Raw genomic sequence first — 12,328 nt, 5'->3', positions numbered from 1 at the left:
TGTTTACCTAGAAAACTGGTGACATATTCAACACTTATTTTATACACTCTGCGTGTGTATGTATACACACACACACACACACACACACACACACACACACACACACACACACACACACACACACACACTCTGATTGTACCTTTAGTTTAGTTGATCTTCTTCATAGGTCAAGTGATCACTGTGAAGTTCACTTTATTGGCTCCATGCTGAAAGCTCCCCTGGGCTTCCCTGTTTGCACATTTCAGCACACTAGGAGTTAACACAGTGAAATGTGCAAACGGGGGAAGCCCAGGTAAACTGTAAGCATGGACCGTGTACGAGGTGTAAGAGTATGTACTTACTGCTGTTAAAATAACTTTGTCTTAATGAATCCTGTATTACAATACATTAATACATTAAGTGCCCCACTGTATGTGATTTTTAAAAAAATATGCATCTACATACTGCATTTTTCAGAGTGTCCACGCCGCTCATGTGACTGCACGGCCCGCCTCTCTCCTCTCTAGTCTGACGTCACGGGGGATTCTTAGCCCCGCCCGCTGACTGTAGTTATCAGATCAGAAGAGAGGCGGGCCGGGCAGTCACATGGGCTGCGTGGACACTCTGAAAAATGCAGTATGTAGATGCATATTTTAAAAAAAGTAAAGTGGGTGACTTAATGTATTGTAACACAGGATTCGTTAAGACAAAGTTATTTTAACATCAATAGAGTACGCTTGGAGTGCTGTCCCAGGAGACGTGCGGCAAGTCGGGATGATGTCACCCGCCAATCGATTATGGCAGTCACAGGATCAATGCCGCATCGGGGACACCCGAATCGCTATGCATCGATGCTGCGATTAGTTTCAGCACCCCTTCTGCGTACAGACAACTCACTGAAGTCTATTAGGACAAAGTGCCTGCACGAACACAGCTGCTTTGCCCAATGTGACAGGTGTGTGCGTAAGTGTCCTCGAACGCAGACAGTGTGTGTTTAATCACTTGCACTCCCTTATACTATCAGAAAATAGATTTTATAGAAATATCTCTCTATTTCTTCATATATATATATATATATGTGCAGGGTTTTTATCCTCTACGTGTATCTGTGTCTGTTGGCTATAAGTGAGTGGGTCTGTTCTAAAAAAAAAAAAAAATGGATGTATAGTTTATAATTCTGCGCAGTAGTGTCGTACTACTACATTTTATCTTTTCATTTTGATCTGATAAAGAAATGATCAACATGATGTTTTGTCCTAGCGTAGGCAGCTGTCACACACAAACACAATAGCAAGGAGGACATTAAACCAACCAGCATGTTTTTGGTCTGTAAGAGGAAACCAGAGCACAGCTAAAAAAACCCACACAAGAAACACAAACGCCAAGCTCCTTGTTAGAACCCATGTCCACAGTTTTTACATTCTAATCACACTTTAGCATGATGCATAAAAAGTATACACTTTCTTATATTAATCGTATTTTCTTGTTTCCTTTTCTCTTTTTTTAAAGTTGCTTACATAATTTAAAACTTGAATATCCCATTGCTATGGACTTTTTGTTCAACATGCACTTTGGCACAGTTGTTCTACAAATGAGTCAATATTGAAATCATGGAGAATGCAGACTTATTTTCCTATTTGGTGTGCCAGTAAGGTCTGCTCGGCCAACCATAGCTTGCCAGAGGCAGTCTGCTGCAGAACAGCCTCAAAATCATTTCATTGGGCTACTGTGCCTTCTGAGCACTGCACGATCACAGTTTATTAGATTGGACATATTTCATTACATTTAAATAGGAGGCCCTGTAACAACTCTAATTTGATTTCTCCTAAAAGCGTACCATGTTCTGTGTGGCTGCATTCTATTTAATTTCCCTAATGAATTTTTGAACAGTTGATTTAGCTCCCTTTTGAGTGTTTGTCAGTTCAGCCTTTGTTTTCTTAACATTAATATTTAGTCTGTGATAAAGTTGTATGATCTGTACAAAATAAAGTCCATAATGAATAATAAGTGCTGTTTTCATAGAAGATGTGGTAGGGTTAACTAAGAATAAGCACATTAATATTTGGTGGTCTAGCATAGAATTTAATTTACTTAGGAAGCATGTGGTGAACTTTATAATGATGTCATTAGTCAAAACTTATATGCAGGCAGCTATTGCCAAGTGCTGACTTCTGCTTATAAAAATACCAGTTACCTGTCTGTCATGCTAGAATCAGTACTTTTTCTTCATCTCTTGTTTGTGTTCAGGGTGGATTTGATTTAAATTTAAATCACTAGTTAAAAAGGCTTGATTTAAATCAACTAAAGAGCAACTGTCATCTCTGTTCCGCAGCAGCTCTTCCTCTGACCCGCTGTTGACTCACTGACAGTCCCATTCACTTTAATGGGGCGGCCGGTGATGCGGCAGTGACACAACAAGGTGAGGGAAGTGGCGGCAGCAGGTGAGTGGATGCCCACCAACAGACGCTGCCATGATGGGTCTGAAATGACAGGTGTTCTTTAAATGTGAGGACTCAATCTTGATGGTAGTTAGAATCTATAATATTTGCAAACAAAATGAAGGTTTTCTATTTAGGATAATAAGCGGTCAGATTAGTAAAACAGCAATATCAGAACTGATTTTAGGTTAATAGTTGGAGAACTACTAAAATTCTTTTATTTAATTAAAACAATAACATTACATATTCTTGTATTTGCTAAAACATCAATGTTTAGTAACTGAAGTGCATAAACACAATATCTTTGAAAAAACAAACAAAAGAACTTAGTGGATGTAAACCTGAAAAAACATTTTTTAACGAAGACCTCTATCTGGCACAGTAGAACATGTCAGTTCATCTTTGCCCAGTCTTGCCACAAAGAGTTAATCCAGCTCTGAGCAATCCTCTTGTAGTTTTTTTAGTAAGGTAAGAAAATGATGCCACATCCCCCACTGCTGTGACTGACATCTGATATCTTTATCGCATGCACAGCATGAAAGAGAGTGTTACCATTGCAGCTTCACATCCCTCCTTTCTTCTCTAGCTCTCCCAGGATTGGCTGCTCCACATCTCAGCATGATTGGGCATGCTGAAGTAATGTTTTGCCTTTCCTGAGTTTTGACTGGATGTTACTCAAAACTCAGGAATAGGAGAGTAGAGGTGGGCGGGGAGTCTTATGACATCATGACTCAACCACTGATTCCAGAGTTTTGCAGGGCACCTACACTTGAAGGGGGTTACCTTTGCAATGTAGGGATTCATGCAGGAGGCTTGCATGTATATAAGCATTAATACTGTGCCATTGGTTTATACTGGGTGAGTGGTGGGTTTACATCCACTTTAAACTGAATATATCAGCTGGGTCCACATAAAAAAAACTTTGCAAACATGCATCTCTTTATTGCATTGCTTACATTTTGCACACATACCTGCTTTACCCATAGGTAGAGGAATTTCATTAAAATATTCCCAAACTGTGTGTCTCTTTTACGGCCTGCTGCCATTTTGCTCCTCAAGGGAGGAATAAAGCACTTCAAGTGATGTGCAGAAAGATCACAAGGTTTATAAGCTGCTTAGAAGGTTTTACTTTCATTTTTTTCTGCTTGCCCTTTCTCCTCACACTTCGAGCCTGATACAGATACATTTATCTTCAAACAGTCATACAGTTTGTAGTCTACATAGATTTGCAAAATAATGGGATAAAGGAATATTCCTGAACTGTTTTATCTCATGGTTACTGTGAAATTCTGTGAACGCATAAATGCAGTGCATGTTATCTCAGCTTGCAGAGCTTGGATTCATTGAATGAGTTTACCAAAAATGTAAATATTGCAGAATATACAGCCTCATGCTACATAACTAAGCTCCATTCCATGCTGAATAAACAAAATTATTAATGTACCTTAAATAGAAAACTATCTTTAGATAGATTTTTTTACTCCAAAAGCATTCTATTAAAATTTTAATTTGACAAAAATTTAAAAAATCAGATTTAAGTCAGTTTTTTTTTTTTTTTTATTGTATTATCCACTATGATTGTGTTGAGGCATGCCTTTTCTCTCTCATCCCTATATTTCTCTATTAACTTATCACTATAAAGGGCTGCCACACTGACAAGTAATCTGTCAGAGAATGTATTGCCTTACTGCATCGCACTTTAACAGGTGACATAATGCACATTAACATGCTTGTACTAATGTACTGCAGAAGTGTTAATCTGGCTTAAATCTTGTTATGTGCGGAAGTGATGTCAATATTGTCCATCCTTGGCATTCTTTGCTATGGAGATATAATTCAAAAGAAAAATGTGTGCAAGGATCTCATTTGTTGTTGCCTTGCAGTTCTTTCATCAAAATTTAGTTGCTTTTAGGTTAAAATTTAGGACTGTCTTTATTTTTATTGACAGTCCTATCCTGTGATTTTTAAAGCCCAACTTTACCTTAAAATAGACAAGTCAACCTTTCCCTATAGGTGGGAATGTACTTCCCTCAAATACCTGGGGGTTTCTATTACCCCGTCTTTCAGCACCCTGTATCAAGCCAATTTCCCTCCTCTATATCGGTCGATTGGGGAGCTCATCCAAAAATGGAAGACCCATCATATCTCCCTTTTGGGGTGGATCACGTCCATAAAAATGGTCATCCTTTTTAAGCTCCTTTACCTATTTCAGACGTTGCCCATCCCAATCACTTATGCCCATTTACGCAGACTGCAGAGTGACATGCTGCGATATGTCTGGAACTATAAAAAACATTGGATACCTTGCTCCGTCATGACCGCATCGCGTACGGACGGGGGCCTGGCATTTCCCAATTTCGTTCGGTACTATCAAGTGGCCCAACTACGTGCGATAGTTTCCTGGTTCCCCCAGAGGTCCTAGAATAAATGGACAGAGATAGAAAAAACATGGCTAGCCCCGATACACTCAAACAGCCTCCTCTGCAACACAAATGTGGAGGTGGACCCAGGGCGATTATTGGGATTGATGTCCCAGCTCCGACAGCTTTGGTGCAAATTGTCCCGTGAAGGCTCACTGATGAACTCCTTTCTTTGTAACCCCAAAAAACCGACTAGCCTTACCACCAGATGTCTTGGCCGTGGGCCTCACGGAATTTATTCAATTTTGGCCATCTGGTGGACCCTAGATCCTGTGGACTGTTGACATTCTCGGAGCTCCAAACATGACTTGCCACGACAGATGTTCTATAGTTATTTGCAGATCAGACATTTTGCCCAAACCATAGCTCTGCACCTGCAATTCTCCTTTTGAACGGATCATACTAGAGGGGCGAAATCGCAGAGGACTGATCTCAGACATATATCCGATCCTAAATGCATACCCAATACCAACAAGAGGTAAACATGCATACATGCTACACTGGGAGAGAGAGTTGGGAGAGGAACTCCCAGTGGAGGCGTGGCAAGCAGTCTGGAGGCAGGCTGTCAAAAGTTCCCTATGTGTACCCTCTATAAAGAAAATTTGTATAAGATTCTCTTTTTTTGGTACCAGTCCCCAGCTGTACTCCATAAAATTTACCCCTCCACCTCTGACCGATGTTGGCGCTGCCAACGAGACAGAGGCTTTCTCTTCCACATTTATTGGTCATGTTCTCTCATAGCCCCGTTCTGGAATGTCGACCCAACAATTATTAACCCGCCTCTTTGAGGTTCCAATACCTCTCGCCTAAATTTTTCTTGTTTGGCCTCTCCCAACCAAAAATAGCTAAACCATGCAAGAAATTGCTTAGACATATTCTCACAGCAGTCCGGTGCCTAATAGCCCTTAATTGGAAGAAAAATTCACCCCCATCCCAAGAAGCCCTGTACTCCAGGATCAAAGATGTGGAACTCATGGAAAAAATGATGGCCAGAATACAGGATAGTTTGGAACGAGTACTACAGTTATATGTAATATCAGCTCTAGGATACTGTTTATTAAGTTGTGCTCCAAGGGCACTGTTGCTAAAAGAATTAGATTATATTTTGTACTGCGTGCGCATACAGTTTACCGCCCTAACTTTGCTGCGTACAGACTTCGCACTGCTTTGTTCTTACATATGCTATTGTTGACTTCTTTACATCTGTGTATTGTTAACCTTTTCGAGATAACCAATAAACATTGTTAATTGGAAAAAAAAAATAGACAAAGTTCAAATGATAATAGCCATTGCCCAGCATTTCTTAAAATATCAGCTATGAGTGCAATACTCACCACCTCACTGATGCTGTTCCCTTGAGTCTGCCCACTCCAGACATTCAGCGTTGTTTGTATTCCACATTGAATGATGGCCATCATCAGCCAAGCCACTTTCTCTGAGCCTAGGCTGGCAATGACACATCTTTTTGGGGGTTTGTCCTCTGACAACCTGGGCTCCCAGTACTCTTTTTTTACTATGTGGCGCTCACATGTCATCACATGCACACAACTCAGTCCAGGAGGAAGGGCCATCCCCTGAGGCCAACAATGAAAAAGGACTGTGATGTCACCAGACCGGCCATGAAGACTGCAGAATGAAAGGTAAGTATACTGTATTATATAAAAAAAAGAAAGAAAATAGACCTGGGGGCAGCAGAGAGATATACAAAATCAGGAGTTCTGATTTAGGCCTCATTCACATTGGCAGTGTCTGACCTGCGTTTATATGTGTTCAGAGGACAACTTTGATTTATAAAATCTAGGTAATGATTTTTCAGTGCTGCCATTCAAACTAAGCATTTAGCTGCATAATAGAAAATTGGATTCTGTGCACACGGGAACCCATTAGAAACTGTAAATACGAATAAACGCATGTAAATGCATCTGAAACAACCATAAACACAGCTAAACCTGCTTTAAAAAAAGGAACATCTAACACAAAAAGTGATCTGGCAAGCATAAAAGCTGTTTATACCTTCCTTGGGTGACTTGACTAAACTTATGCTTAGTAAAGCTTAATGCAGGGGTTCCAGTGTGAATGAGGCCAGTGAAATCCGTTGATCCTCCATATACACAACCCTTCCAGAAAAAAGCAAAAAAGAAAACCCCTACGAAGCATGGTCCACTTTGCTGCAGAGGGGGAATAAAATTCCTTCCTGGTCACCCAGGAGGTAATCAGATATTCCCCGGATCAAATATCCCTGGTGTTATTACCTATAAATGTTTATATTCAATTTATATTTTGTATATTTAGCAATGCATCCAGTCCTTTTTTTTAACAATCTACTGAACTGGCCAGAAGTAGTTCTTGCGATAGTCTATTCCACATTTTCCCAGCTCTTACTGCAAAGAAGCTTTTCTGTATGGGGAGGTTAAATCTCTTTTTCTTCAGCTGTAAAGAGTGCCCGCTTGTCTTTTTGTAATGACCTAGAATTGAATAAGTCTACACCAAGTTCACTATATGGACCACCAATGAATTTATGCATGTTGATCATATCCCCCTTTATCTCCTCTTAAGAGAGAATAAATTCCGTTCCTTTAATCTTCCATCATACCTTATCTCCTCCATACCTCTTATCAGTTTGGTTGCCCTTTTCTGCACTTGATCCAGTGTTCCAATATCCTGTTAAACATTAGTGCTTGAGCATTAAATAATTTCAATTACTAAAATAAATTATTTATTCTGGCCAACGAAATGAATTAGCCCCCAAGAGCTTGAAAACACGAAAACGGCTGGCAGTCAAAACGTTCCTGTCCTTAACGTGATTCTTTCGTGTTTAGGAGAGGTTGAACCTCCCCTAACCGCAGATGCTTATAAACAATCCTAAAAGCCTTATGTGTACATGGACACACAGGCTTTTATGGAGTTGAGTTTAGGAGCTTTGGCAAAAAAAGGCAAAAGCTCCTAAACTCAAGTTTAGGAGCAGCTAGTGTACAATGGAGCCTTACAAGCGTCATGTGTTTTTTTTTTTTTTTTGTTTTGTTTTTTTTTGCAAAAACGCTGCTGGCTTCTAGGAGAGTTAAATAAATGTCCTATGTGTGCATGACGTTGAACACTTGAAGGTTCTGCTTATTTCAGTTCAGCTTCCAGGAAGCTCTGATATGCTCTTCTGGAGGAGTGTTCTTCCTCAGACCATAAGGTTCTGTTGTTGTGCAGCTTCCTCCATCTTTCCTTCTCTAAGACAGAAAGGTAGTTGTGGGTTGGTAGATGGGGATTGGGAATACCTGGCGTGCAGTTTGATATGTCTTGGCAGTTTGTGTGCCCAAACAACACACTCAAAAGGAAGAGGATGGCCTGATGAACTACAACCTGAATAAAAAATAGAATTTCTGAACTGGTGGACTATGCTCATTGTATGCAGTGCAGAACCTTTTATTTCTATGGTGACTGCGTTGACATGTGGTACAATGACAATGAAGATGGTAACCTTTTATGCTTTCAGTCTTTGTGAGAACTTCCTCCATGTTACATAATTTTTTTTTTTTTAAAGGAAGTGGAATATTGTTGGTATGAATCAGACGTCTGTAAAATTATTGTGATTGCTACTTGGAAATGAGTGACCATATTTTCAGGTTATTTTATGCCATAATGTATGTGACGTTCACATGTTCTCTCTGTGGGTTTTCTTATAGTTCTTGCCTGATCCAAGAACATACGTTACGTCAATGTAATTGAGACTTTTGGCAAGTTGAGTACAGGAAGCTGAAATCTGCTAGTTAGGCTGGACCTTTAGTTGCACAAACACTGAGTAGGATAACACATGAGATTAACATTCCTGGAAGATGAGAGGATTCCTAGTTCTCTGCTTGATGATGCAGAGGCTGACTTCACACATTATTGTAGCTTCAGGATAAGAATCAGTTGCCACTTTTTTATTGTCCAAAGTGCTTGTATGAGTAATGAAATGACCCCGTTGTTTCCCAGATGCTCCTTACTGAAAAATGAATACATAGATTTTTGTGTGAATGAATATACAGTACAATCTCAAAAAGATTATATGGTTACCTAAAATTATTCTTTAGGGTAAGGCTGATGGAAAGTCCCTGCTACAAATTGCTAATGGCAATGATTAAAAGCAATTAGTAGCTAGTCATTTGATCACTAGAGTCGCTGGTGATTGGCTACAGCATTGAGTTGTGCTCTGCTCATTGGTGCCCTGCAGCTGCACACCTAACAGATAATTAAGAGACCACTCCCATTAGACCCACTCAGTACGGAGGCACAGACAAACACACATGGATTACTTCAGAATAACAAAAGGTAGGAGTCTCCAACAAAGGTTGTTATCCTTGCAATGTACATAGCGTACCCAGAGGGGAATGTTTTTTTCTCAACTAAAGTGATTGTAAAGTCTCGTTTAAGAAAAAAAAAAAAAAAATAACCAACATGGTATACTTACCTCCTCTGTACAGTTGGTTTTGCACAGAGCAGCCCGAATCCTCTTCTCTCTTTTGTCGAGTGCCCTCACAGCAAGCAGCTTGCTATGGGGGCACCCGAGCCGAGCTTCAGCTCTGTGTGTCCATTCAGACATGGAGCCCTGACCAGGCCCCACCCTCTCTCTCCCTTGATCGGCTAACTGACTTTGACAGCCGTGGGAGCCAATGGCTCCTGCTGCTGTTTCTTAGTCAATCAGGAGGAGAGTCCCGGATGGCTAAGACACTTGTGGACATCGCTGGAGAGAGATGGGGCTCAGGTAAGTAATTAGGGGGTGCTGGGGAGGCTGCTACGAGCCGAGCGGCCACGTGATCTCCCCGGCTGATGTCAGAGGGAGATCACGTCCCCTCCCACAGAAGGTATCCATCGGAGCTGTAAAGTGGCCGCCAGTCACGTGATCGGCCTGAAGACAGCTGAAAATCGGTATTTACAGTGCTCGTTTTTAAAAATTCTTTATACAGTGTGCTATGCCAGCCTCTAATAGAGGGGCTGGCATAGACTTATACAAGTAGGTTCACAAACCCTTTAACTTTAAATAGCTGCACCCACTACTATTCTGGGAAGGTGCTGGTGGCAGTGCACACATGAAAGTATCCTTCCATTATTTTTTTTTTTTTTTTTTTTTTTAGGATTACGACCCTTTGGCTATCGGACTGGCTGTAAGCAGAAATTATTGACATTGGGTGTGGTTGGACGCACCCAATAGAAGGAGAAAAAAAATCAGTTTGTTTCCCCATCCACATTAACCGTGTGGCTGGAGAAATCTCTATTGTGCCTAGGCAGCTGCGGCTGCTGGCTTTGCCTAAGGCTTTGTTTACATGGGTGCTGAGGCCCGTTTTTTTTCGGTGTCACTAGCCAGCAGGTCCTGCATGCAGGAATAAGAAATAGGAATATATCACAAGTAGTGTAACTACAAAAAGTCCTTAAACAGTCCATCAAGATAAGTCCTTATGGCACAGTAGGGGACAGCTCTTGCTGACTGCAAAAACACCTTCATGCAGGACCTCCTGGAGACTGAAGAAATCTCTCTAATGGCAAATAAGAACAGCAGAGCACACAATCTAAGTGTAGTGGATGTCAACCATTTATTATGGAATATGACAAATGGCAACTCACATAGAAACTGTTAAAATATGCTTATCAACATGGATGGGGATCTCAGCAAGGTAAAGCACCAGGATCCAGTCCATAACAGCCCACCGTGCTGGTAGCTGACCAGGCCTGGAAAATCTAAGAAGACACCAGGGTGGCGCCAACCTAAGTGCAGCAAAAAACAAACAAATGGCAGCTCATTCAATAAGAGATGAACAGTGGGTGTCATAGGTAATGGTGGGTCCGCTGTGCAGTAATATCTATGTCAGGAGTCCGCAATCATTGCTGTGGGCCAGGCTGTAAACGGTGTCTATGTGGCAGGCCGGAGACTAGGAAGCAGAGGGTCCATGTAATGCAAGCAAGCTGGAAATGACGTCACATGTCAAGGGATGTTCAGGGAGGTGTAGCTACATTTTTCAAAGCATCCTGCCTCTTTGTCAAGCCTAATATATTCACTCTGAGGAAGGAACACAAAGCACAGTGTTCCCAGACACTTTGTCGAATTTCATGACAAATCATCCGAAGGCCTGTGTGTGTGTGGGCTTTTGATTCCATTTGACATAAACTCTTCACTGGAGAGCGATTCAAGAGGTTCTGGGAAAGAAAAACTTACTGGATCTTCATTTTGTACTCCCTCTCTCCAAGAGGCCTAAATGAAGACCTTGAAATAAATACTCCGCTTTCTGGTCTCTGGAGGGTCACACTCCAGGGGTGGAGGATCTCTGGAGGGTCACTCTCCAGAACAATTTCAACAGGTGTGTATGCACACAACCATATGCTTAAGGCCGACCATACATGGGTCGAATTCCGAAAGAAGAATTTTCTTTCGAAAATTTTTTTAAAGAATTTTCGTTCGCATTTTGCACCATTACTGGGCCGCAGCAACGGCTGATTTTTGTTTGGCCAACGAATTTGAGTAATCGGGCATGTTGGGAATTTTTTGAAAAACAAATGATTTTCTAATCAATGATGAGAGAATCATAATAGAGAAAAATAACTGAAAAGAAATGTGCATGAGCACAAGAAAATAAAATTCCCGGAAAGAAAAGAAGATTCCCGGCCACAAATTCTTTTCTGTACCATAATGAGCTGGAAGGCTTGGTTGGTCAGATTTCAAAATCCAATGGTGGAACCATCGGATCAAAAAAAGCACAAAATTTTGGATTTTTAAAAGAAAATTTGTTCCAAATTCGACCATGTATAGCCAGCATTATATAGGGTCAGCTTGAGACATTACCTGCAAATAATTATCGGTGCAGGTGAAGTATCTCCCAGGCCTCCACCTTTCTCTAAATGCTTCCTCGGTGAAGAGTAGCCGTTAGAGCCTGGTTCACACCTATGCATTTTTTTAATGCGTTTTCAGTTTTTCAGAAACCTACTACAGTCCATTTAACATGGTTTCCTATGGGTCATGTTCACATCTATGCATTTTATGGAATGGGCCAAAATGCACCTGGAATATGTAAACTGCATAGGTGTGAACCAGGCCTAAGTCTTCAATAAGCATATTTTAACTGTTTCTATGTGATTTGCCTTTTCTGATTTTACATAATAAATGTTTGACATCCACTGCACTTGATTTCACTGTTTTTTTTTTTTTTTTTGTTGCATGCAGGAAGCCTATTCAAGTTTATTAGGAAGCAGCGGCTGCACAGACGCACCAGCTTGTCCTAATGTGAGCAGCACCAAACACACATTGTCTTGTAATAAAAAAAAAAACTATACATCAGACCTAACAGAGGGACAACTAATGCCTGGTACACACGATAAGATTATGGGACAAATTATCGTCCTGTTTTTTTTTTTTTGCATACTAGTCTCATATCGAAAATAAAGAGTTTACTAAAGTTACGAAAATTCTAATGCGACAAAATAAAAATTTGGAAGTGATGTAATGTGTTGTAATGTATTTGTATTGTATTTTCA

General features: G+C 40.7%; 1 protein-coding gene and 1 long non-coding RNA gene across 10 annotated transcripts in view; one reads left to right on the top strand and one right to left on the bottom strand.

Moving 5' to 3' along the window:
• Positions 1-12,328, top strand: part of PTPN13 (protein tyrosine phosphatase non-receptor type 13) — a 457,782-nt gene that overhangs the window by 140,647 nt on the left and 304,807 nt on the right. The gene's annotated exons all lie outside the window — the stretch shown is intronic.
• LOC141108417 (uncharacterized) overlaps positions 7,267-12,328 on the bottom strand; it is a 94,030-nt gene continuing 88,968 nt past the window's right edge. For both annotated transcript variants that reach the window (XR_012236062.1, XR_012236065.1), the window contains exon 5: positions 7,267-8,810. This is a non-coding gene — a long non-coding RNA (uncharacterized lncRNA). The remainder of the gene's footprint in view (positions 8,811-12,328) is intronic.

Source organism: Aquarana catesbeiana, linkage group LG01 (genome assembly GCF_042186555.1).
Source record: "Aquarana catesbeiana isolate 2022-GZ linkage group LG01, ASM4218655v1, whole genome shotgun sequence".
Taxonomy (NCBI): Eukaryota; Metazoa; Chordata; class Amphibia; order Anura; family Ranidae; genus Aquarana; species Aquarana catesbeiana.
The sequence above is the reverse complement of the archived record's forward strand: the minus strand, read 5'-3'. Positions and strand labels throughout refer to the sequence as shown.